The sequence below is a fragment of the Sus scrofa genome, chromosome 6 (assembly GCF_054392235.1).
Source record: "Sus scrofa isolate SSC_HxYL_T2T_F1_AM1 chromosome 6, Sscrofa_HxYL_maternal_Yorkshire_Landrace_v2.0, whole genome shotgun sequence".
NCBI lineage: Eukaryota > Metazoa > Chordata > Mammalia > Artiodactyla > Suidae > Sus > Sus scrofa.
In genome coordinates this window covers 93924293-93948586 of record NC_139388.1, presented here as the reverse complement: position 1 = coordinate 93948586, position 24294 = coordinate 93924293, and the positions used below count along the sequence as shown (strand labels likewise).

The 24294-nt window shown below is 44.5% G+C and overlaps 1 protein-coding gene and 1 pseudogene across 1 annotated transcript in view; one reads left to right on the top strand and one right to left on the bottom strand.

Annotated features, from left to right (window-relative positions):
- Positions 1 to 24294, bottom strand: part of AZIN2 (antizyme inhibitor 2) — a 159412-nt gene that overhangs the window by 22977 nt on the left and 112141 nt on the right. The gene's annotated exons all lie outside the window — the stretch shown is intronic.
- Positions 14648 to 15124, top strand: LOC100522191 (L-xylulose reductase pseudogene; annotated as a pseudogene).

Genomic DNA, 24294 nt, shown 5'->3' with positions numbered 1-24294 from the left:
GTGTCCTAGAAGAGCAAGGAGGCCAGTAAGAGGGAAGAAGAGAGGAAGACAACAGTAGGAGATGGGATTGGGGGGTGGGGGCAGATGGTGTCAGCCACTGTCAGGACTCAGACTCTTACTCTGAGTGAAGGGGGAAGCAGCGGAGGTTTCATGGAGAGGAGTGACAGACGTGGCCTTCATCAAATGGCTCACTGAGGCTGCTGGGTGGGAAACAGACGCAGGCAGAGTTGGAAGCAGGGAACCAGTTAGGATGCTTTTGCAGGGGACAGTAGCTTCCAGAGTGACAGACACTGAGCAGCTTTGGTTTCTGAATGTACTTTTTTTTTTAAAGGGCTGCACCTGAGTATGGAAGTTCCCAGGCTAGGAGGCTGAATCACAGCTGTAGGTGCCAGCCTCTGCCTCAGCCACAGCCACAGCAATACCAGATCCGAGCCACATCTGTGACCCACACCAGAGCTCAGGGCAATGCTGGATCCTTAACCCACTGAGTGGGGCCAGGGATAGACCACGCATCCTCATAGTTATTAGTTGGGTTCGTTACCGTGGAGCCGCAACAGGAACTCTGGATTCTGAATGTACTTTGGTTAGAGCCAAAAACATTTCCTGATTTTCTGGATGTGTGGGGCAGAAGAGGAGTTGGGGGGAGGGGGCAAATTTGTGGCCCATGCAACTGGGAGAATAGAGTTGACATTGCCACCAGAGAACCAGGTTTGTGGAAGGCAATCCAGGATCTGCTGTTGGCTATGTTATGTCTGTGATACCTGTCAGACCTCCATGGGAAGAGAAGCTAGGCAGGTGGACCTACTGGAAAGAAGTTCAGAGGAGGGGTCAGGGCTGAGGACAAAAATGTAGGAGCTGTCTGGATGAGAAGGTCTAAGAGGGAGTACAGAGAAGAGATGATTCCCGGGTTTCAGGCTTGGGTGGTGGGCAGGATGGTTTTCCCTTTTTTGGAAATGGAAAACACAGGAACACGGCAGGAGGGACAGGTCTTGAAGGGAAGGAGATGTGTTTGCTATGGATACATGGAGGCTGAGAGGCTCTAAGACATCACGAAGGACAGAGAGTGGCCTGGCAGGCAGTTGGGTCTAGAGGGCATGAGCTCAGGAAGAGAGGTCTGGGCAGGAGACAAAGACAGAGAGTAACAGAAGTGCCAGCAAATTTATGTAAAAGGCATGCAAATTGATACAAACCTGAGCCCATTTCCCAATTCCCAGAGTCAGGGCAAACAGGTGTCAATGCAGGTGTTCCAGGGATTAAAACAGGAATATGAACCCACAGGCAAAACCGTCAACGACACAGAATGTGAGGGAAACGTCCTCGGAGAAGAAAACTGGGTGAAAGAAAACGGAAGACCCTCGCCCTCCCCAGTTCTGAGCAGCATCTGCTTCCCCGGGGCACCTGGCTGAGGAACTCTTGAGGGACCTGGAAGGAGCTGGATGGAACAGAGACAGGGCTTGAGCTGCGAGGGGGAAGGTGGCTCTCTGGGTTTCTATTGCTGAATAAAAAACGGCTCCAGCTGGAGAGCATAGAGCAGCAGTTTGATTATGCCAATGGATTCTGAGGGTCAAGCATCAGGACAAGGCCCGACAGAAAGGGTTTATCTCCATCCCCACCGCATCTGAGGCCTCAACTGGGGAGCCTCCAATGGCAGGGGCTGGAATCATCTGGAGGCTCCTACACTCCCCTATCTGGCTCCTGGCCCTGGATGGCTGCAGGCTGGGCTTAGCAGGGAATGCCACCTGGAGGGCTTAGACGTGGCCTCTCAACGTGACTTGGACTTCTCGTAGCACAGCAGTTGGGTTCTGAGAGGGAATGTCTCAAGAACCAGTGTCTAGGAGAACCAGGTGGAAGCTGCCAGACGAGGTAGCCTCAGAAGTCATGTATTGTCACCTCTACCACACTCTATTGGGTGAAGCAGTCAGAAGCCCACTCAGACTCCAGGTGACAAAGACCCTACTTTCCATAGGAGGAATTTTCAGATAATTTGCAGCCAATATTTTTAATAACAGTTTGGGATAAAGTTCACATGTCATATGATCCACTCATTTAAAGTATACAAGTCAGGGAGTTCCCACTGTGGCTCCGCAGGTTAAGAACCTGACATGGTGTCTGTGAGGATGCAGGTTCAATCCCTAGCTTCACAGTGGGTTAAAGATCTGGTGTTGAAGCAAGCTGCGGTGTAGATTGCAGATGTGGCTCCGATCCTGTGTGTCTGTGACTATGGCGTAGACCTGCAGCTGCAGCTCCAATTTGACCGCTAGCCTAGGACTTTGCAAATGCCACAGATGCTGCCTTAAAAAAAAAAGTGTACAATTCAGTGATTTGGAGTATATTCACAGAGTTGCTCAACCCAACATTACAATCAATTTTAGAAAATTTTCATCACCCCAAAAAGGAAAACCTACATCCTTAATTACCACTGCTCCCACTATCCCTGCCCCAGCCCCTGGCAACCACAATCTACTTCCTGTCTCTATGGATCTGCTTTTTCTGGACATTTCACTTAAATGGAATCACATGCACAGTGTTTTGTGACTTATCTCTTTTGCTTAGCATAATGTTTTCAGGATTCATCCATGTTAAAGCATGTATCAGAACTTCACTCATTTTTATGGCCATATTTCATTATAGGTATATACCATATTTTGTTTATCTGTTTATCAGCTGATGGACATTTAGGTTGCTTCTACCTTCTGACTTTTATGCATAATACTGCTATGAACATTCGTGTATGAGTTTTTTGGCCAGTTTTTTAAACCATCACAAATCCAGAGGCAGGACATCCATGGGTGGACCCCAAACAGGATCTTGACACCTCTTAGCTCTATGACCCTCAGCATGTCCCTCAATATTTCTGGGATTCATCTGCAAAATACAGTGATAAAATACCCCATGACAGGTGAGGATTAGTGAGCTCAAGGATGTGAAATGTCTATTAAAATGAGAGTCTGAGAGATGCTAGGGAAGAGATCCTGTGGGTTTCCCACCAATCGCACTCCCTTTCTTTGTGATGGAACCTTGATTTTGATCAGGTATCAAGAAGCCAACTGCCTCATGAGTCTGGACCACCTCCTACCAGAGCAGACAAATCATGATCAGTCTAAGCCAATCACAATAATCCCTTGTCCTTCCCTGTTAATGGTTCTGGAATGACCTAGTGATGTCGTCCTGGTCAATGAAACAGAAAAGAGGCCTGCTGGGAGTCCCGCCGAAGATGAGGGTCTTAGCCCTTGAAAAGAGGTAGAGAAGAAGAAACGATCCCTCTTTAGCAAGATATTTTCATGTCTTCCCGTGAAGGTGCATGACAACCAGCCTGCTGAGTGTAATAAAATGTGAAGATGGAAAGAAAAAGTGATGTCAGGAGAAGTCTTGCTTCTTGATGACTACTTGTGTAAGATAATAAATATCCTTTTTTCTTTAAGGTCACTTGTAGTTGGGTTTCCTGTAACAGGCAACTGAAAACATCCACACTTAAACACCTATGGTTTCTATCTCTCTCTCTCTCTCCATCTACTTTCAGAAAGGATTAGTCTTATCTTACAATAAAAGACACAGGGAAAATCAGAACAAAGGTAAACAAGTAATAAATGAAGATATATTTCTGACATCATGGCATACTAAATATCCTTAATGACCCTCCTTATTTTTTAAAAAAAGCTGTAGTTATTATAAATATATTTTCCAATGAATCAGCTATATTTATCAGCTTATATTTAAGTCAAGGGAGACCCAAAAAATCACAAATAAGTAGACTATATATCAGAAGGTAATAATATGGAGAGAAAAATAATTCAGGGAAGAAAGATCAGGAGTAAGTGGGTTACAGTTGTTTTGTTTTTGTTTTTTTGGTCTTTTTGTCTTTTTAGGGCCACACCCATGGCACATGGAGGTTCCAGGCTAGGGGTCTAATCAGAGCTGTTGCTGCTGGCCTACACCAGAGCCACAGCAACGCCAGATCCGAGCCATGTCTGCAACCTACACCACAGATCATGGCAATGCTGGATCCTTAAACCGCTGAGCAAGGCCAGGGATCGAACTTGCAACCTCATGGTTCCTAGTCGAATTCATTTCCTCTGCACCATAACGGGAACTTCAAGGGTTACAGTTTTTAAAAGGATGTTCAAAGGAGGCCTCATTGAAAACATGACATTTGAGAAACTAAATAAATGCAAGGGAGAGTAGAAGATGAGATCATAGCAGTAATGGATATAGAATTCTAGATTGGCATTTTTTTCTTTCAGCCATTTGAGATTTTCATTCATTCTACTGTCTTCTGGCTTCCATGTTTTCTGTGTAGACATCTGTTGCAAGTCCTATTGTATATACTTTGAGATAACATATTTTTCCCTCTGGCTATTTTTTAAGATATTCTATTTGCCTTTAGTTTTCAGAAACTTTGCTATGATGTGTCTGAAATTGGTTTTCTTTGTATTAATTCTGTCTAGGGTTCACCGTGCTTCATGCATCCTATGACCTGATCTTTCTTTGCTTTTGGAAATTCTCAACCATCATTTCTTTGATTATTGCATCAGCCCTATTTTCTCTTTATTTTCATGAGCTTTTAGTTACATATAACTTATACGTTTTCACTGTTTCATGTCTCTTTTCTGCATTTTTTCATCCTTTAGTCTCCCCTTACTTTATTTTTTAAAGTTATTTTTATTAGGGTATAGTTGATTTACAGTGTTGAGTCAATTTATGCTGTACAGCATAGACCCAGTACAACATATACATTCTTTTTCTTGTATTATCTTCCATCATGGTCTATCCCAAGAGCCTGGATATAGTTCCCTGTGCTGTACAGTAGGACCTCATTGCTTCTCCATTCTAAATGTAACAGTTTGCATCTGTCAACCCCAAACTCCCCATTCATACCATTTCTTTTTTTTTTTTTTTTTTTTTTTTATTTTTTTTTTGTCTTTTGTTGTTGTTGTTGTTATTTCTTGGGCCGCTCCCGCGGCATATGGAGGTTCCCAGGCGAGGGGTCCAATCGGAGCTGTAGCCACTGGCCTACACCAGAGCCACAGCAACGCGGGATCCGAGCCGCGTCTGCAACCTACACCACAGCTCACGGCAACGCCGGATCGTTAACCCACTGAGCAAGGGCAGGGACCGAACCCGCAACCTCATGGTTCCTAGTCGGATTCGTTAACCACTGCGCCACGACGGGAACTCCTCATACCATTTCTTTTCTCATCCCCTTGGCAACCACAAGTCTGTTCTCTATGTCCATGAGTCTGTTTGTTTTTGTTTCATAGATAAATTCATTTGTGCCATATTTTAGATTCCACATATAAGTGATATTATACAGTATATGCCTTTCTCTTGCTGACTTACTTCACTTAGTATGAGAATCTCTAGTTGCATCCACATTGCTGAAAATGGCATTACTTTGTTCTTTTTTAATGGCTGTTGTCTCTCCTTAGTTTAATCTGGATGTTTTCTTTTTGTCTATTTCCAGTCCAATAATTTTCTCTTCAGTTGTTTCTAATCTGCTGTCAAACCCATCTATTGAGTTCTTAATCTCAATGTTTATACTTTCAAGTTAGAGAATTTATTTTTAATACTTTTCTAGTTCTCTGCTGAAAATCTCCACCTTTTCATTTAATTTGATTAATATTAATCACCATTATAGAAAAGTTTGATAATGTTAACACCTGGGTCTTCTGTGGGTCTCTTATATATCTTTCCTCTTGATCAATTCATATCTCTTTGTATGTTTGGAATCTTTTTATTAAAATTTGACATCGTGTAGCAAAAAATGTAGAAATATTCCGAAGCTTGGGCTCATGTTCCCTTTTTGAAGAAAGAATATATTTTCACTTTTGACAGGTAGTAGAGTCAGATCACCTTAATTCAATCAGGGATTGAACTGACCCAAAGCTAGTCTTTTTTTTTTTTTTTTTTTTTTTTTTTTAGGGCTGCACCTGTGGCATATGGAGGTTCCCAGGCTAGAGGTAGAATCGGAGCTATAGCTGCTGGCCTTCACCACAGCCTCAGCAATGCAGACTCCTAGCTGCGCCTGCAACCTACACCACAGCTCACATCAATGCCGGATCCTTAACCCACTGAGCAAGGCCAGGGATTGAACCTAAGTCCTCATGGATACTAGCTAACTGCTGAGCCATGACAGGAACTCCAATTTTTGATTTACTCAAAATTACTATGTGTGAAAAATACCATGAAAGAGGTAAACTGAGTGATTGAGAACAATTTGGGATTGGAGTGAGAAGTGGATGCTTCCTTAGCAAAGGTGCTCAAAGAAGGCCTTTGTGAGAGGGAGTACTGAGGCCCAACCTGAATGATGAGAAGGAAAGAGCCATGTGAAGATGCAGCTTCTCCCAGACAGAGTGAATAGCAAATGCAAGTTCCCTGAGGTAGAAATGAGCTTGGAAGCTTTGTGAAATAGAAAGAAGACAGGTAGATAAGCATCAGATATTAGCAGCCCTGGCAAAGAGCATGGATTTCATTCCAAGTGCAATGGGAAATTATTGACGAATTTTACACAAGAGAAAGACATGATCTGGCTCATGTTTTTGAAAGATTTCCCTGGCTGCTATGTGGAGAAATATTTATGAGGGAAAAAGAATTGAAGCAGAGAGACCATTGATGAGACTATTGGCAGGGATCCAAGTGAGAGACGATGGTGGCTTGGACTAGGGTGGCAATGCAAATAAAAAGAAATAGATGGACTTGAGATATACATGGGAAGTAGGACTGATGGGCCTCATTGCTGGGTTAGGTATGGGGTGGGAAGACAAGGGCTAGAGCCATTGGGTGAATGGCGGTGCCGTATACCAAGACGGGGAAGTACAGGAAAGGCATAGATTTGGGGGATAAAAGTCAAGAACTCCATTTCGAAGCCATTTACATGCTATACAAGTGTCATTAATTTGGTGCCTTGTGGTTGCAAGTATCAAACTAGCTTAAGCAAAATAGGAAATTGTTGGCTGACTCTCTTGGGAAATACATCATCATGGACAGCTGGTTCCAGGCACTCTGTCATCGGAACACAGACACACACTCTGGATCATTCTATCCTTCCTTCCTTCCTTCCCCTCCTCCTCTTCTTCCTCCTCCTTTTCAGGGATGATTTAAGCCTGGAGTGGCTACAGCCATGCCCCTCTCACCAAAGAAACTGTCTGTAGCAGGAGAAAAGTCAGCCACCCCACAGCCAGTGTCTTCATCACTGTTTTCTCCTGCCCCATCACTCATGCCGTGTGAGGTTATCTATCTGTTTATCCCTCTAGGAACAGACTGGACACTCCTCAAGGATAAGGACCATACCATAGTTTCTCTGAACCCCTAGCTTAATAAAATAAATCAGCTTTGGAGCCAGAGATCTGTCTTTTTATTTATTTACTTATTTGTCTTTTTAGGGCCGCACCTGCGGCATATGTAGGTTCCCAGGCTAGGGGTGTAATTGGAGCTGTAGCCTCTGGCCTACACTGAAGCCACAGCAATGCGGGATCCAAGCCATGTCTGCGACCTACACCACAGCTCAGGGCAATACTGGATCCTTAACCCACTGAGCAAGGCCAGGGATTGAACCCACAACCTCATTGTTCCTAGTCAGATTCATTAACCACTGTACCACGACGAGAACTCCAGGAATCAGACATCAGGATTCCACAAGGCTCTGACACTTAGAAGCCGAGTGGCCTTGGACAAGTCACTTCATCTCTCTGAGACTTATTTTTCCTCATCTATAAGCTACTGATTAGAAATACATAATTGGGGGAGTCCCCATTGTGGCTCAGCAAGTTAAGAACACAACTAGTATCCATGAGGATATGGGTTCAATCCCTGGCCTTGCTCAATGGGTTAAGGGATCCAGTGTTGCCACCAGCTGTGGTATAGACTGAGGATTCACCTTGGATTTGGTGTTGCTGTGGCTGTGGTGTAGGCCAGCAACTGCAGCTCTGATCTGAACCCTAGCCTGGGAATTTTCATATGCTGTAGTTGTACCCCCCCAGCCAAAAAAAAAGACAAAGCAAAACAAACAAAAAACACAAAGGCCGTAGCACCCACCCTGGGTTTGATCTTAGAGAAATGGGTAGGGAGGTGTGACGCTGGAGTGGAGCCTGGCAGCAGGGAGGGGAGCCAGCTTGGGGCAGGGAACAGGGGTGGCCTGACACACTCGCTGAGCAGTTTCCTTGGTCAGCCCCACCCCAAACCTGGCCTCAGCCCAAGCCTGCCTGGTTAGGGACCCTCCCCAGGGTCCCCACCCACAGCCAAGACAGGCTCTGGCCTGTACCCCACTCCTCTGCCTGCGGCTGGGGTTTGCTAAAGCCACACACATTCCTGAGGGGTCGATGATAAGATTCCGGAAGCCACGCCCACCACCCACAGGCCCTACCTCAGGCTGGGGAGGAGGGGAGCACAGCCCTTCCCCCCCTTACAGCAGGGGCTGACTGCCAGCTCCCCCTCCACGTGCACACATGCCCTTGCCCTTCTTCGCAGAACCACAGACACATAGCTTTAAGGAGCCCCAGGGCATCCCCAGCACCCTCATTCAGATGACCCTGGCCCTGCCCTCCGGTGGGGGACCCCCACCACAGTCCCCAGTTAGCGCTAAGCAGCTCATTCCTTTCCTCTCCAGGAAGCTCCCGAATTTAACAAGTGTGCTCAGAATCCTTTGGCTTTGGGGAAACTGTGCCTAGGATGACCTACTGATGAGCAAATGTACCCCTCACCCTCTAGGCATCTTCACCTAGATTACAGCTCCCAGGACTCTGGGTGCCCCGGCCCTGGGTGGGAACCCACTGACCTTGATGGGTGCAGGACACCATCCAACCATGACTATGTAGGGTGATGGGGAAAGAGGAGGGGAGTCCTTAGCCTCTGGGGTCAAACAGAGGGCTATGGTCTGACTCCCTGACTCTGCACTTGTGACCTGGGGCGAACGGGTCAACCTCTCTGGGCTCCAGTGATCTCATCAATAAAATGGAGATTGGCAGCAAGGTAAGCGAGGATTAAATAAAACAATGTTTGCAAAGAGGTTAGCAGGAAGCTGGGCGCTTTGTAAGCCATCTATAATCAATGACAGTATGGCCATCATCATTCATGTGAGCAAAGGAATCGAAGTCTGTGATTCCCTCCTCAGCCCAGGGACCAGGATGGAGACTGAAGATACCCCACCCAACTCGGCCACCGCTGTGGCGCCTCAGGACCACACTACTTCTTACCTGTCCTCCTCTCCTCCCACCAAAGCCCACCTTTGGCCTGGCCCTGCCCTCTCCTCCAGCTCACTGCCCTCTCTGCCTAGTAACGCAGATGATTCATCCCACCTGCAGGCCATAGTTTCCCATCAGAAACCCATTTTTCCGGTTTCCCCCCCTGAATCAGGGGCCCTTTGGGCCCTGCCTTGGTCCTAGCAAAAGGGAGTGGTAGGGGACCCTGAGTCCAATAAAGGCCTCCTTCTCATCCCCCTCCCCAGAACTGGGACCTGGAGGGGATTAAGTGGGGAGGGGGGGAGATGGAAGAGGAAACAAGCAAGGAGATGATCCCCTGGATTGGCTGGAATTAGGTCTGGAATAGCTCTAATTCCTGGGCAGGGAGGGACCTGAGTTCTGCAGGCCTGGGGGTACAGAGGTAAGGCCAGGAGGAGGGGAGAGGTCATGGCCAGAGCCATGATTTCCCTCTGTTGGGGTGGGGGTGGGGGGGTGGTCTTGGAAGTCCCTCTAGCACCTCAAACTCAGCATCTCCTCTGTGACAACACTGTACCCCCCCCCCCCCACACACACACGGCCTCCCTGTAGTTGCTCAGGCAGAAAATCTGGGTACCCCCACCCCACCCGGTGCTGGGTTTTTTCTGCCTCTCTCCTGGCCCCACAAGTCTCTCCAACTGCGCCGCCGTGGGTACTCATTAGCACTCCTCCTCCTCCTCCTCCTCGCTGGTCTCCGCTCCTGCAATCTCTTTCCATGCAGCCAGCCCATGGGGGATCTTCCTGAGACCCAGAGCCGATCAAACACGGGGCAGGCCTGGGAAGAATCCAGCCATGACAGCAGAAGCCAATGCTTCTCTCTCTTTAGCCAGTGAGCCAATGGGAAGGATTGGGGAGGTGGGGAGCTGGAGGCTCAGGCTCATCATCTCTGAGCACCTGCAAAGGCCAGACTACAACAGCCCCCCTTCGCTCTTCCTTCACCACACCCTGGGAAGGTGGGGATCACTGCATCCATTTTACAGATGAGGAAGACAAGACGTAGGGAGGTTGCAAAGGTTGCACCCAACCTATAGCCGGGAGGTAACAGAGTTGGATTTTGAACTCCAGTTTGACTTTATTTATTTTTTCTTTTTGACCACACCCGCAGCAAGCAGAAGTTCCCGGGCCAGGGACTGAACCTGGGCCACAGCAGTAACAACTTGGCATCCTTAACCCGCGGCACCACCAGAGGAACTCCAGGCTTGACTTTAAAGCCTGATTCTCTTCCATATTCACAGCTGTCTCCAGAGACTAAAGGAAAATAATCTGTGTTAGGAGAACTTAAGAGTCCATGGACCAAAGTTTTCCTGAAATGCTCTTTGGAAGGGTCTCTGTGGTGTGGTGTGGTGTGTGTGCATGTGTGTGTGTGTGTCTGTGTGTGCACGCTCCCGTGTGTCCCACTCCTGGCAGGCCCAAGTGTGTCCTGCCTGTAAGTGAATCTTGCCCACTGCTGCCCTCCACTGACCATAGGCAGAATTGCTGCAGTCCCTTGGGAATCTGACTGCAGGGGACAATGTTGCAACTCTAGGGACCCTGAAAAACCAGGTGGTCTGAGGTTAAATTCCTAATATATAAAGAGCACTTAAAAAGCAATAAGAAACAAACAAACCTAATGGGAAAATGGGTAAAGGGTATAAAGAGACCATTTCACAAAAGAAAATATCCAGGAGTTCCCATCGTGGTGCAGTGGAAACAATCTGACTAGGAACCATGAGGTTGTGGGTTCGATCCCTGACCTCACTCAGTAGGTTAAGGATCCGGTGTTGCCGTGAGCTGTGGTGTAGGTCACAGATGTGGCTCGGATCTTGTGTTGCTGTGGCTGTGACGTAGGCTGACAGCTGTAGCTCCGATTGGACCCCTAGCCTGGGAACCTCCATATGCCGCCGGTGTGGCCTTAAAAAAAGGACAAAAAAAGAAAGAAAGAAAGAAAGAAAGAAAATATCCAAATAGCTAATAAGCAGATGGTCAGCTTCAGTAATAGAAAAATAAAAACAATGAAATGACATGTTCATCTATTAGATTAGAAATAGATAACACCTTCTCTTCAAAATGCTGTTGATCAAAGCAAGTCTCATCTATAAGTTCCATTGCTCCCTAAAACAGCCACCTACTACCCCCCACCAAAAAAAGGGGGAGTGTTGAGAAATGGGTACTTATATTGTTGGTAGAAGTGAGAATTGATACAAATTTGGGGGCGGATAATTGAGCAGTATACATTAAAATTGTCATGTTCGCGTTTTGGACCCAACACTTCCACATCTGGATTTTTCTCCTAAAAATGCAAAAGGGCATATGTTTTAAAATGTTCATGGTAGTAGTGTTTATGATCCATTTGTTGATAGAGGAAAACAGGGAGCCACAAAAAAATAGAGGTGACTCGGGTTTGCCCATGTCCATGCGGATCACATTTATGCATTTGCATAAATATAATGGTATATGTGTATGTATGTAATCACATTTAAACAAATTTAAATAACAAGGCAACTATTTTTACATAGATTCCATGACATATTATTGAGTGAAAAAATAGATTTTTTTTTTAGGTTAGATTGCAACATCGTTAAAATACTATGATCTCATTTACACAAAGTTGTGTGTGTAGGTGTTTGGAGTAAGTGTGTGTGTGTGTGTGTGTGTGTGTGTGTGTGTGTGTGTGAACAAAGGGAGCTGTCTGAAAGACTTGTCAAAATCTTAACAGTGACACCTTTGTATAATAGGATTTCACTTGAATTTTATTTTCTCCTTTGTACGTCTCTTAATGGTTTAAAATCTTTTTTTTTTTTTTTTTTTTTTTTTTTTTGTCTTTTTGACATTTCTTGGGCCGCTCCTGCGGCATATGGAGGTTCCCAGGCTAGGGGTCGAATCAGAGCTGTAGCCTCCAGTCTACGCCAGAGCCACAGTAACGCAGGATCCGAGCCGAGTCTGTGACCCATACCACAGCTCACGGCAACGCCGGATCCTTAACCCACTGAGCAAGGGCAGGGACCGAACCCGCAACCTCATGGTTCCTAGTCGGATTCGTTAACCACTGCGCCATGAACGGGAACTCCTGGTTTAAAATGTTAACAGTGAACACATATTACTGTTACAATGAAAACGGTAATGCTATTTTCATTTTAGGGAAGGAAGAAATCAGAGGGTCTTCTTTCCCCAAGCAGTGGAGCCCAGAGGTGGGGATGGGGGGGTGACCCTCCTGGGAGGGTGTGCTAGTAGGTTGGGACATTAAGGAGAGACAGATCTGCTGGCCACTGTGAAGGTCCAAGATAGGAGGGCCTGCTTGTCTTACACCCTCACTTTGAGGCAGGAGTTGAAGTAGGTGGCGGTTCAGCAAGGGCAAAGGACTTGGCCGAGGTTACACAGTGAGCCAACGCAGACTCAAGCACCAAAACCCAGGCCTTCAGACCGAAGCCAGGACTCTTTGCTGGCTGTGCTCACTTCATGAGGTGAATCTGGAGGTCAGAAGTGAGGTCACTTTTTAAATGTATTTATTAAGTTACAGTTGATTAAGTTGTGTTGATTTCTGCTGTGCAGCAAAGTGACCCAGTTATACGTACATGTGTGGATAGAGATAGAGATAGACACATTCTTTTTCTCATATTATCTTCCATCATGTTCTATCACAAGAGACTGGATATGGTTCTCCGTGCTGTACAGTAGGAAGGTCACTTTTTGTTGTTGTTTTTTTTTGTTGTTGTTGTTTTTTGGTCTTTTGTCTTTTTAGGGCTGCACCAGTGGCATATGGAGGTTCTCAGGCTAGGGGTCGAATCAGAGCTGTAGCCACTGGCCTACACCACAGCCACAGCAACACAGGATCTGAGCCAAGTCTGCAACCTACACATCACAGCCCACAGCAATGCCGGATCCCTAACCCACTGAGAAAGGCCAGGGATGGAACCCAAGTCCTCATGGATGCTAGTCGGGTTCATTAACCACTGAGCCACAACAGGAACGCCAGGAAGGTCAGTTTTAGACAGCATGTTTCCACAGATATGGTGTTGCCCCCCAATTTGCTGGGAGAATAGTTCTCTCTAATTCAGTGTCATCTGTGAGCCAGGAACCCACAGCTCCCTGGGGACATCTTTGTACTGAATGGCCTGTCACTGATGGTGATTAGGAAGCAGAGGTGTTGGGAATGAGAGATGGCCTCTTCTTTCTGTCCCTCTGGCCTCTCCTCAACCCTCCTCACCACCCTCCCTGCCTCCAGTTCTGCCTCAATAATTCATTTTTTATACGTTTTATATTTTTAGCCCTCAAAGGATACGTCAAAAACACCACTCCAATCATGTCACCTCTGATTGGAAACTCTTTCCATGGCTCCCCATTGGCCTCATCCAAGGCCTTCTGTGATGTGGTCCCCAACCTCTGTGTGCAGCCCCCCTGCCCATCCCCTCCAGCCTCCTCCACGGGGGTCACATCCTATGTGCTGACGACACCATGTCTCTCATCTCCCTGTGTATTTGCTCAGGCTACTCCCTCTATAAACTAGAGCATTTCTGCCTTCTCTAGATGGGTGCCTTCTGCTCATTCTTTAAAGCCGTCTTAAATAAATGCCCCCTTTTCCAAGAAGCCTTCCTGGATCCCACAGGAATATTTAAGGAGGTGGGTTAAACTAGTCCTACCTGCTTTCCTATGACTTCGATTACTACTTTTTTGTTGTTGTTGTTGTCTTTTCTAGGGCTGCAGTGGCTGCATATGAAGGTTCCCAGGCTAGAGGTCCAACTGGAGCTGTAGCCTCTGGCCTACGCCACAGCCACAGCAACGCCAGATCCGAGCCGCATCTGCAACCTACACCACAGCTCACAGCAATGCTGGATCCTTAACCCACGGAGCAAGGCCAGGGATCAAACCCCCAATTTCATGGTTCCTAATCGGATTCGTTTCCACTGTGCCATGACGGGAACTCCTACTTTGTTTTTCTTATTTCACATCTTCTTTGCAACAGGTTTTTTAAAAATACCCTTTCTGGGGTTCCTGCCCTGGTACAGTGGGTTAAGAATCTGACTGAAGTAGTTCTGGTTGCTGTGGAGGCTCAGGTTCGATCCCTGGCCTAGCGCAGTGGGTTAAAGGATCTGGCATTGCTACAGCTGCAGCATAGGTTGTAGTTGCAGCTTGGATTCAATCCCTAGCCTGGGAACTTCCACATGTGGGTGTAGAAATATAGAATAGGATGGGATGGGATGGGATGGATAGGGTAGGGTAGGGTAGGATAGGATAGGAGAGGAGAGGAGAGAAGAGAAGAGAAAAACATCCCCTTCCTTTCTTCTCTCAGCTACTATGGAAGTGATGTACACACTTAAAATTGAGAGCTGACAGTTGGGCCACCACAGGACCAGGCCCAACCTCAGGGAACTGGGGCTCATGGGGCACAGGTGCTTGTCACCAGGCCAGGCAAAGTGCCCTGGGCAGAAGCCGAGTATGTGGACCTGGGTGTTTAGGAGGCCATGGAGGGGGTGGTGCTGCTGCAGCCCTTCCTGGAGGCCACCAAGGAGGCGTATGATGTGTCTTTTGACATAAACCTTTGGGCTGTGATCCAGATGTCCCAGACCATGGCCCAAGGTTTCATAGCTCCTGGAGCCCCAGGGTCCCTCGTGCATGTCTCCAGTCAGCCCTCCCACCGTGCACTGGCTAACCCAGCATCTACTGCTCCACCAAGGGTGCCTTGGACACGCCGACCAAGGTGATGGCTCTGGAGCTTGGGCCGCACAAGATCCGTGTGAATGCAGTGAACCCCACAGTGGTGATGACCCCTGTGGGCCAGGCTGAATGAAGCGCCCCCCAGATTGCTGGACTGCATCCCACTCGGCGGCTTTGCCAGTGTGGAGCACGTGCTGGACACCATCTTCTTCCTGCTGAGTGACCGGAGCAGCATGACCTTGGGCTCCACTGCGCCGGCGGATGGGGGCTACCTGACTACCTGAGCCCCCCCCACCTAATCACACCTCTGTTACATATAGAGCCCACGTGTAGCCCCCCCTTCCCCATCCTGCCAATCAACATGATTTGATTCTTCTGCTCCCCCCAAACACACAAGAATTGAGAGCTAAGTAAAAACCCCTCGCCTGATTTCTACCAACCAATACAATGTCAGATGTTTCCAATCCATTTTATAATCATCATCATTATCACCTATTTAGATTCACCAACACATTTGCCAATTTCTTTGTTCATTATTATGTCTTGCTTCCCACACTTTCCTCCTGGGATTTTTTTCTAATGGCTTTACTGGAGTATAATCGGCATATAACAAACTGCACATATTTAAAGTGATCGATTTTGATAAGTTTTGATAAGTTCTTTATATCACAAATGTAGATATACATATCTGTGAAATCATCACCCTGTCAAGATTATGAACATCACCCCCAAAATTTTCCTCGTGACGCTTAATTTCTCCCCACCCCCCTCCACTCTCTGCCCCACCCCATCCTCAGACAACTACAGATAAGTTTCATTTTCTAGAATTTTATTTGAATGGAATTATACAGTAGTGAGTACTCTTATTTGTCTGTCTTCTTTCACTGAGCACAATTATTTTGATATTTAGTCGTGTTGTTGCACCTGTAAATGGTTTGTTCTTTTCATTGCTGAGTAGTATTCCATTGTATGGCTATACCATATTTGTTTCTCTATTTAGCTATTGATTTGGGAACTCAGAGTCATTTCCAGTTTGGGTTATTATACATAAGACAGCAACGAACATTTTGGTACAAATTTTTATGCAACAATAGTTTTATTTCTTTTGATTACCTTGGAGTGGAATGGTTGGGTTATATGATAGATGTATGTCTAACTTGTTAAGAAACTGCTTAACTGTTTTCCAAAATAATTGTACATTTGACATTTCCCCCACCAGTGTAAGAAAGGTTTAGCTGCTCCACATCCTCGCCAGCACTTGATATGGTCTCAGAAGTTACAATAGGTGCACTGTAGTATCTTATTGTGGTTTTTTATTGCATTTCAGTGATGACTAATGATGTAGAACATCTTTTTATGTGCTCATTTGCCATTCACATTTATTCTTTGGTGAAGTGTCTGTGCAAATCTTTTACCATTTGGGGGGAAGGTGTGTGTTTTATTATCGAGTTTTCAGGTTTATTTATATTATGGATTAAAGTCCTTTATTAGATATATGATTTGCAAACATTTTCTCCCAGTCTGTGGCTTGCTTTTTCATTATTGTAACAGTGTCTTTCAAAGAAAAGATTTTTCGTAATTTTGAGAAAATCCAATTTGTCAATTTTTTCTTGCATATTGTATCCAAGGTTTTAAAATTTCAGTGTTGTATCCAGAAAATCATTGCCTAACTTAAGGTCCACAAAGTATTTCTTCTATGTTTTCTTCTAGAAGTTTTATAGTTTTAGGTTGTACATTTAAATCCATGACTCATTTTGAAATTTATTTTTGATTTTGCATTATGCTTATAGATGTTGAATTGTTCCAGCACTATTTCTTGAAAAGACTGTCCTTTCTCAAGTGAATTGCCTTCATGTCTTTTCAAAAATCAATTGACAAAGCATGGCTCTGTTCCTGGAATCTCTGTTCTGTCCCATTCATCTGTTTGTCTTGAAACCAATACCACACTCTCTTGATTACTGTCACTTTATAATAAGTCCTTCAACATTCCTCTTCATTTTCAAAGTTGTTGCTGCTATTTTATGTCCTCTGTATTTTTTTTTTTAGGGCCGCACCCGCGGCACGTGGAGGTTCCCAGGCTGGAGGTCAAATCAGAGCCATAGCTGCTGGCCTACACCACAGCCACAGCAATGCCAGATCCAAGCAATTTCTGCAACCCACACAACAGCTCATGGCAATGCCAGATCCTTAACCCACTAAGCGAGGCCAGGGATCGAACCCGCGTCCTCATGGATGCTAGTTAGATTCGTTTCTGCTGAGCCACAATGGGAACTCCCTGTTCTCTGTATTTTTATATAAATTTTGGAATGAGCTTATTAGTTTCTACACACACACACACACACACACACACACACACACAGTCTGCTAGAGTTTTCATTAGGATTTTGTTGAATCTATAGATGAATTTTGGGAGAATTGACATTTAATTAAGTTGAGTCCTCAGAGTTCCCTGGTGGCCTAGTGGTTAAGGATTTGGCACTGTCACTGCTGTGGCTCATGTTTGATCCCCGGCCCAGGAACTTCTACATGCCACAGGCACAGCCCCCTGAAGAACTGAGTCCTCTAATCTAAAACTATGGTAGAGCTTCCCATTTATTTAGGTATTCTTTTTTATTTCATTTCATTTTTGGCTACACCTGCAGCAAGCAGAAATTCCCTGACCAGAGATCGAAGCCGTGCCATGGAAGTAACCAGAGCCACAGCAGTGACGATGCCAGATCCTTAACACACTGAGCCACCTGGGAACTCCTATATAGGTCTTTAATTCTTAGCAATGCTTTGTAGTGTTCAGTGTACAGGTCTCGTCCGTCTTTTTTTCAGATTCATCCCCAAGTGTTTCATTCATATATATATATATATATATATATCTTTTTAGGCTCACACTAGCAGCATATGGAAGTTCCCAGGCTAGGGGTCAAATCGGAGCTATAGCTGCAGGCCACAGCCACAGCCGCAGCAATGGCCAGATCCGAGCCTACATCTGTGACTTACACGTAGCTCACGGCAACCCTGGATCCTTTAACCCACTGAGGAAGGCCAGGGATCGAACACACAGCCTCATGGGTACTAGTCATATTCCTAACTCACTGAGCCACAATGGGAACTCCTCATATATTTTATTATATTGTGAATAATGTTTTAAATTTTAATCTGATTATTTGTTATCATTATTGTTGCTAATAAGTAGAACTAAAATTGATTCTTTCATATTAATCTTGTGTGAAATCTTACTAAATTCACTTATCTGTTCCAGTAGCACTGGTAAGACTCCCTGGCATAAAGTCCAATAAAAGTGGTAAGTGCTGACATCTTTACTTTGATTCTGATCTTAGGGGAAAGCATTCAGTCCTTTACCATGAGGTATGATAGAAAGTATAGGCTTTACATAAATGCCCTTCACTGAGCTGAGGAACTTCCCTACTATTTCTAGAATATTAAGAGTTTTGAGGAGTTCCTGTCGTGGCGCAGTGGTTAACAAATCCAACTAAGAACCATGAGGTTGCGGGTTCGGTCCCTGCCCTTGCTCAGTGGGTTAACGATCTGGCATTGCCGTGAGCTGTGGTGTAGGTTGCAGACGCGGCTCGGATCCCGTGTTGCTGTGGCCCTGGTGTAGGCCGGCAGCTACAGCTCCGATTCAACCCCTAGCCTGGGAACTCCATATGCCACAGGAGCGGCCCAAGGAATGGCAAAAAAGACAAAAAAAAAAAGAGTTTTGATCAAGAATGGATGTTGGCTTTTGCAAAAAATTTTTTTCTGCATATTAAGATGATGAGATGGCTTTTCTTTCTCACTCTGTTAATATGATGAATTATATTGATTACATTCCTGGGTGTATTATCCTTTTGACCATGATGTAGTATTCTTTTTATATATTGTTGAATTCAATTTGCTGGCCTTATAAAATGAATTGGGACGTATTCCTTCTTCTTTGATTTTATGGAAGATTTTTGTGTAGAATTGGTATTATTTCCTCCTTATTTGTTTGGAAGAATTCCTCAGTGAAGCCACATGGATTTAGAAGGGTTTTTTTGGTTTTGGTTTTGTTTTTTGTTATTTGTCTTTTTGCCTCTTCTTGGGCCACTCCTGTGGCATATGGAGGTTCCCAGGCTAGGGGTCTCATCGGAGCTGTAGCCGCCGGCCTACACCAGAGCCACAGCTATGCGGGATCTGAGCCGCGTCTGTGACCCACACCACAGCTCATGGCAACACCAGATCCATAACCCACTGAGCAAGGCCAGGGATCCAACCCGCAACCTCATGGTTCCTAGTCAGATTTGTTAACCACTGAGCCACGACAGGAACTCCAAGGTGGTTTTTTTTTTGTTTTTTAATTTTGTCTTTTTTAGGGCCGTACATGTGGCATATGGAAGCTCCCAGGCTAGGGGTCCAATCAGAACTGTATCTGCTGGCCTACACCACCGTCACAACAACACGGGATCCGAGCCACCTCTGTGGCCTACACCACAGCTCACGGCAATGCCGGATCCTTAACCCACTGAGCATTGCCAGGGATGGAACCGCGTCCTCGTGGAGACTAGTGGGGGTCTGAGCCACAACAGGAACTCCTGGAATTTTCTTTTGGGAAAAGTTTTCAGTTACAGATTCAATGTATTGAATGCTTGTAGAGCTATTCAGGTTACCTGTTTCTTCTTGGGTGAATTTTGATAGTTTGTACCTTTCAAGGAATCTGTCCATTTTATCAAAGTTATCAAACTTATATTGGTAAGAGTTTCCTTTTGGTAAGCTAAATATTTTTGACAATCCACTATCTTCTAGCTTGCATTGTTTCTAAATACAAAATTGTTTGTCATCATTTTTTGTTCATCTACGTATAGTGTGGCTTCTTATTTTGGCTGTCATTAAGATTTTCTCTTTATTACTTGTCTTAAGCAGTTTGATATGATGTGTCTTGGTGTATTTTTCTTGTGCTCGTGGTATACTGCTTCAATCTGTGAATTTGTAGTTTTCATCAGATTTGTAAAGTTTTCAGACATGTCTTCAGATTTTTTTCTGTCCCTCCCCTTATGCTCTCCCTCCAAATACACACACATCAGGCTGCTTCAAGCTATCCCACAGCTCATTTATGCTCCTTTCCCTTGTTATAGTCTTTCTTTTTCTTTCTATGTTTTATTTTGGATAGTTTCTATAGCTATGTCTTTAAGTTCACAAATCTTTTCTTTTGCAACATCAAACTTTCACTAATGCCATTCAGTATATTTTTTATCTCAAGCATTGTAATTTCCATCTCTAGAAATTTTATTCGGCTCATTTTTATATCTTCCATGGCTCTACTTAACATGCTTAATCTTTTTCTAACTTCTTAAACATATGGAATTCAGCTATAATAGGGGTTTTAATGTCTTTGTCTCCTAATTCTATTATGTATCAATTCTGGGTAGCTTTGATTGATTTTTCTCTTTCTTATAAGAAATATCTTCCTGCTTGTTTATATGCCTGGTACTTTCTTATTGGGTGCCAGACATTGTGAATTTTATCTTGTTGATTACTGGATAATTTTTGTCTTCCCATAAATATGCTTTAGCTTTATTCTGGATGTATTTAAGTTACTGGGGAATAATTTTTTTTTTTTTGGCTTTTTAGGGTTGCATTTGCAGCATATGGAAGTTCCCAGGCTAGGAGTCAAATTGGAGCTATAGCTGCCGGCCTACACCACAGCCACAGACAGCATTGCTAGCTCCAAGCTTCACCTGCAATCTACTCACAGCTTGAGGCAACACCAGATCCTTAACCCTCTGAGTGAGGCCAGGGATCGAACCCATCTTCATGGATACTAGTTGGGTTCTTAACCCTCCGAGACACAATAGGAGCTCCTACTGGGGAATAATTTGACCCTGTCAAGTCTTGCTTTTAAACTTTTTTGGCAGGAGTATAGTAGCATTTAATCTAGAGATAATCTTCCCCATTTTTGATGTTTTACTCAATATCCCAATAATTATGATATTTTCCACTCTAGCTGGTGGGAATGGAACTATTCCTGGCTATACGTGAACCGTGAGAATTTTTTCCTCTAATTCTTCTGGAAAGTTCTTTCCCTAGCCGTGGGTCATTTCCTCATATGCATGCATTGATCTATACTCAGTACAGTGCATCTCCCCCCTGTCTGGTACTTTGTCCTATAATCTCTGGCTTCTTTGCCTTCCTTGGACTCCCAGCTCTGTCTCCTTATTTCAGGAAGACCTCCAGGGTCTCTCTGAGTTCCCCCTCCCTGCACCATGGCCTGGGAGCTTTCTCCAGGCAGATGCTAGGGCAATTGTAGGGTTTCCTTTGTTTGTTTCCCATCTCTCAGATCAACACCCTTTGTTGTGCAATGTCCAATGCCTTGGGAGTGACTGTTTTATATATTTTGTCCAATTGAAAAAATTGTTCCAGGTAGGAAGGCAATGGTTCTTGTTAGACCATTTCAGCTGGAAGAGAAGTCTTTTCCTTCTAAGTTTAATTTTCTTCTTACTAAAGTTCGTCCTTCATAATGTCTCGGAGCGAAAGTCTAAGATATTCCATTATCTCTCAGTCTGTAAATATCTGAATTTTTAAATTTCATACTCAACCTTAAATGCTGGTTAGCTGAATATGGGATTCCAACTGTTTTTCTGATCACCCTGAGGCTATTATTCCATTGGCATCTATTGCTGCTGATGAGAAATTGGCTTCAGGCAGAATATCATTCATTTGTGGATAATCTGTTTCTTTTCTAGTAGCTCTTAAGATTTTTCATTTTTCTTTATTATTTTTAAACTTCTCTACATTTCTAGGAATGACTTTTTTTAAACCTACTCTGAGCTCTGTGTTTTTCATTTTATGGCTCATTTTTCTTGATGTATTATAGAAAATTCTCTCCACCATCATGTCTTCAAATGCTGCTTCTTCCTGTTTTCCCCTTCTGGGACTGATTAGATAAATGCTGGAACTTCTCATCTTCTCCCCCTGACTTTTAATTTATCTTTCATGTTTTCCATTCCTCTATAATATTAGATAATTTTACTGAGCACTTACTGTGTGCTATAAGAACTATGACTGATGGGTAAGAACTATTAATTCATTTAATCCTGATGACAATACCATGAGGAGGGGACCAATAGATCTTTATTTTACCTTTGAGAAAACTGAGACAGAAAGAGGTTTGAAAACATGCCTAAAGCCCTATAACTACTAACTAACAGAGTCGAAGTATAATCCCAGGTGTGTGGCTTCAGAGCCCATGCACTCCACTAATAGCCTATACTGTCTGTCATAATTTCATCTTTGTGTGCTGCAATCTGGGTGATGTCTTCAGACCAATTTGAGTTTATGAATTTTCTCTCCCGGCTGTGTCTAGTCTACTTTTCAAAACATCAAATGAGGTTTTTTCTTTTTCTTTTTAGGGCCACACCCACGGCATGTGGAAGTTCCCAGGCTAGGGGTCGAAGCAGACCCTGCAGCTGCTGGCCTACACCACAGCCATAGCAACACTAGATCCTAGCCACATCTGCAACCTACACCATAGCTTGCAGCAACACTGGATCCTTAACCACCTGAGCAAGGGCAGGAATTGAACCCACATCCTCATGGATATCAGTCAGGTTTTTAACCCACTGAGCCACAATGGGAACTCCCTCAAATGAGTTTTTGATAGTTTTATTCTACTATCTCTATCTGGTGCTTTTTTCCTCATAAACTCCTCTATCTTGCCATATGCTTTCTGTCCCTAGTTTTATGTCTTTAAATATACTACTATTAAAGTCTTTTGGATGCTTTTACTCTCCTAATTTTGGGTAGGTGCATCCTTCGGATCTCCCTTGAAAACCTTCCATTCAACCACAAGGGGTGCAGTTAGCTGACAACCTACTTGTAGGACTGTTAGTGCCTTTAGGATGTACCTCAGTTTGGGGGGCTTTTGTTGTTGTTGTTGTTGTTTTTAGGTTTTTAATCTTTTCTTTCATTTTTAAGAGTTTTATGGAAGTATAGTTGATTTACAATGTTGTGATCATTTCTTCTGTACAACAAAGCGATTCAGTTATACATGCGCACACATCCATCTTCTTTCAGCTTCTTTTCCCACAGAATTATTGGCTAGAGTTTCCTGTGCCATCCAGCAAGTCCCCATTGGTCAGTCATTCCATACGCCCGTGTGCACCTGCCGATCCCAAGCCCCAGTTCATCCCTTCCCCCCACTGCCTGTTCCTTTCGGTAACCATAAGTTTGGTTTCAAAGTCTGTGTGTCTGTTTTTGTTCTGCAAATAAGTTCATTTGTATCCTTTTTTTTTTTTTAGATTCCACATACAAGTGACAGCACTTGATGTTTGTCTTTCATTGTCTGACTTACTTCACTTTGTATGATCATCTCTAGGTCCATCCATGTTGCTACAAATACGCCTCAGCTTTTGAGCTGAGGCCATGCTCTTCCCTGACAGTCTCTCAGCAGGGACTGATTATGAACTGGGTACCAGAGTCTCCCCATTTCTGCTCAACATGGGACTCCTCTAACGGTCAATATTTGCTCTGCAACTCCCCTCTCGGTTAGCCAAGACTTTGTCAGATCTGCATCACGTCAAAGGCTCTCACTGCCCAATCTTGCTTCCTCCCCATCTCAATGAACCCCTTGCACTCCTAACTCCATTCTGTATTGATTTTCTGGAGGATTCAACTAGCACAGCACGTGAATTACCTAAGTTCTTTCCTCTTCTGACTTTATCTCCTACAAGTCTTTCTCTTCTCATACATCGTAATGCTTTATAGCTACCCTTGTGGCTCAGCAGTAACAAACCCTACTAGGATCCATGAGGACACGGGTTCAACCCTTGGCCTTGCACAGTGGGTTAAGGATCTAGCTTTACTGAGAGCTGTGATGTAGGCTGCAGATGCAGCTCGGATCTCCTGTTGCTCCGGCAGCTGCAGCTCAGATTCAATGCCCAGCCTGAGAAATTCCATATGTTGTGGGTGTGGCCCTAAAAAGACAAAAAAGAAAAGAAAAGAAAGAAAAGAAGTCCCAGGTGCCCTAAATTGCAGAGATGTGTCATGGGTAGTTTCACAAGAAGCTCCATTTGCTTAACCTGTACCATGAGAAATTTTCTTTAATTTCTTGGGAAGCACTTCTCCCAACCACCACCACCACCACCACTGTACTGTTAGCGCAGACTCAATCCTCACACTCCCACTACTGCAAGCTGTGATTACAATTATTCCCAGGTGACTCGTTTCTACCTACAGGTTTTGATCTCAGCTATATATTTAAAAATACATTTTATATATTTTATCCATCTTTTCTATTTCTTTAGAGTCAGAGATGAAAAGGGCTTCTTCTTCACTGAGGTACCCCACACTTACTGAAAGGAAACCCCAAACCCCACATTAAGCGTACATTGTCTGTTAACTGTATATAATTGGTTTTCCATATAACTAGTTTCTCTGGTCATCCTATCTATTTTTTTAACTTTTAATTTCGAAATCATCATAGATT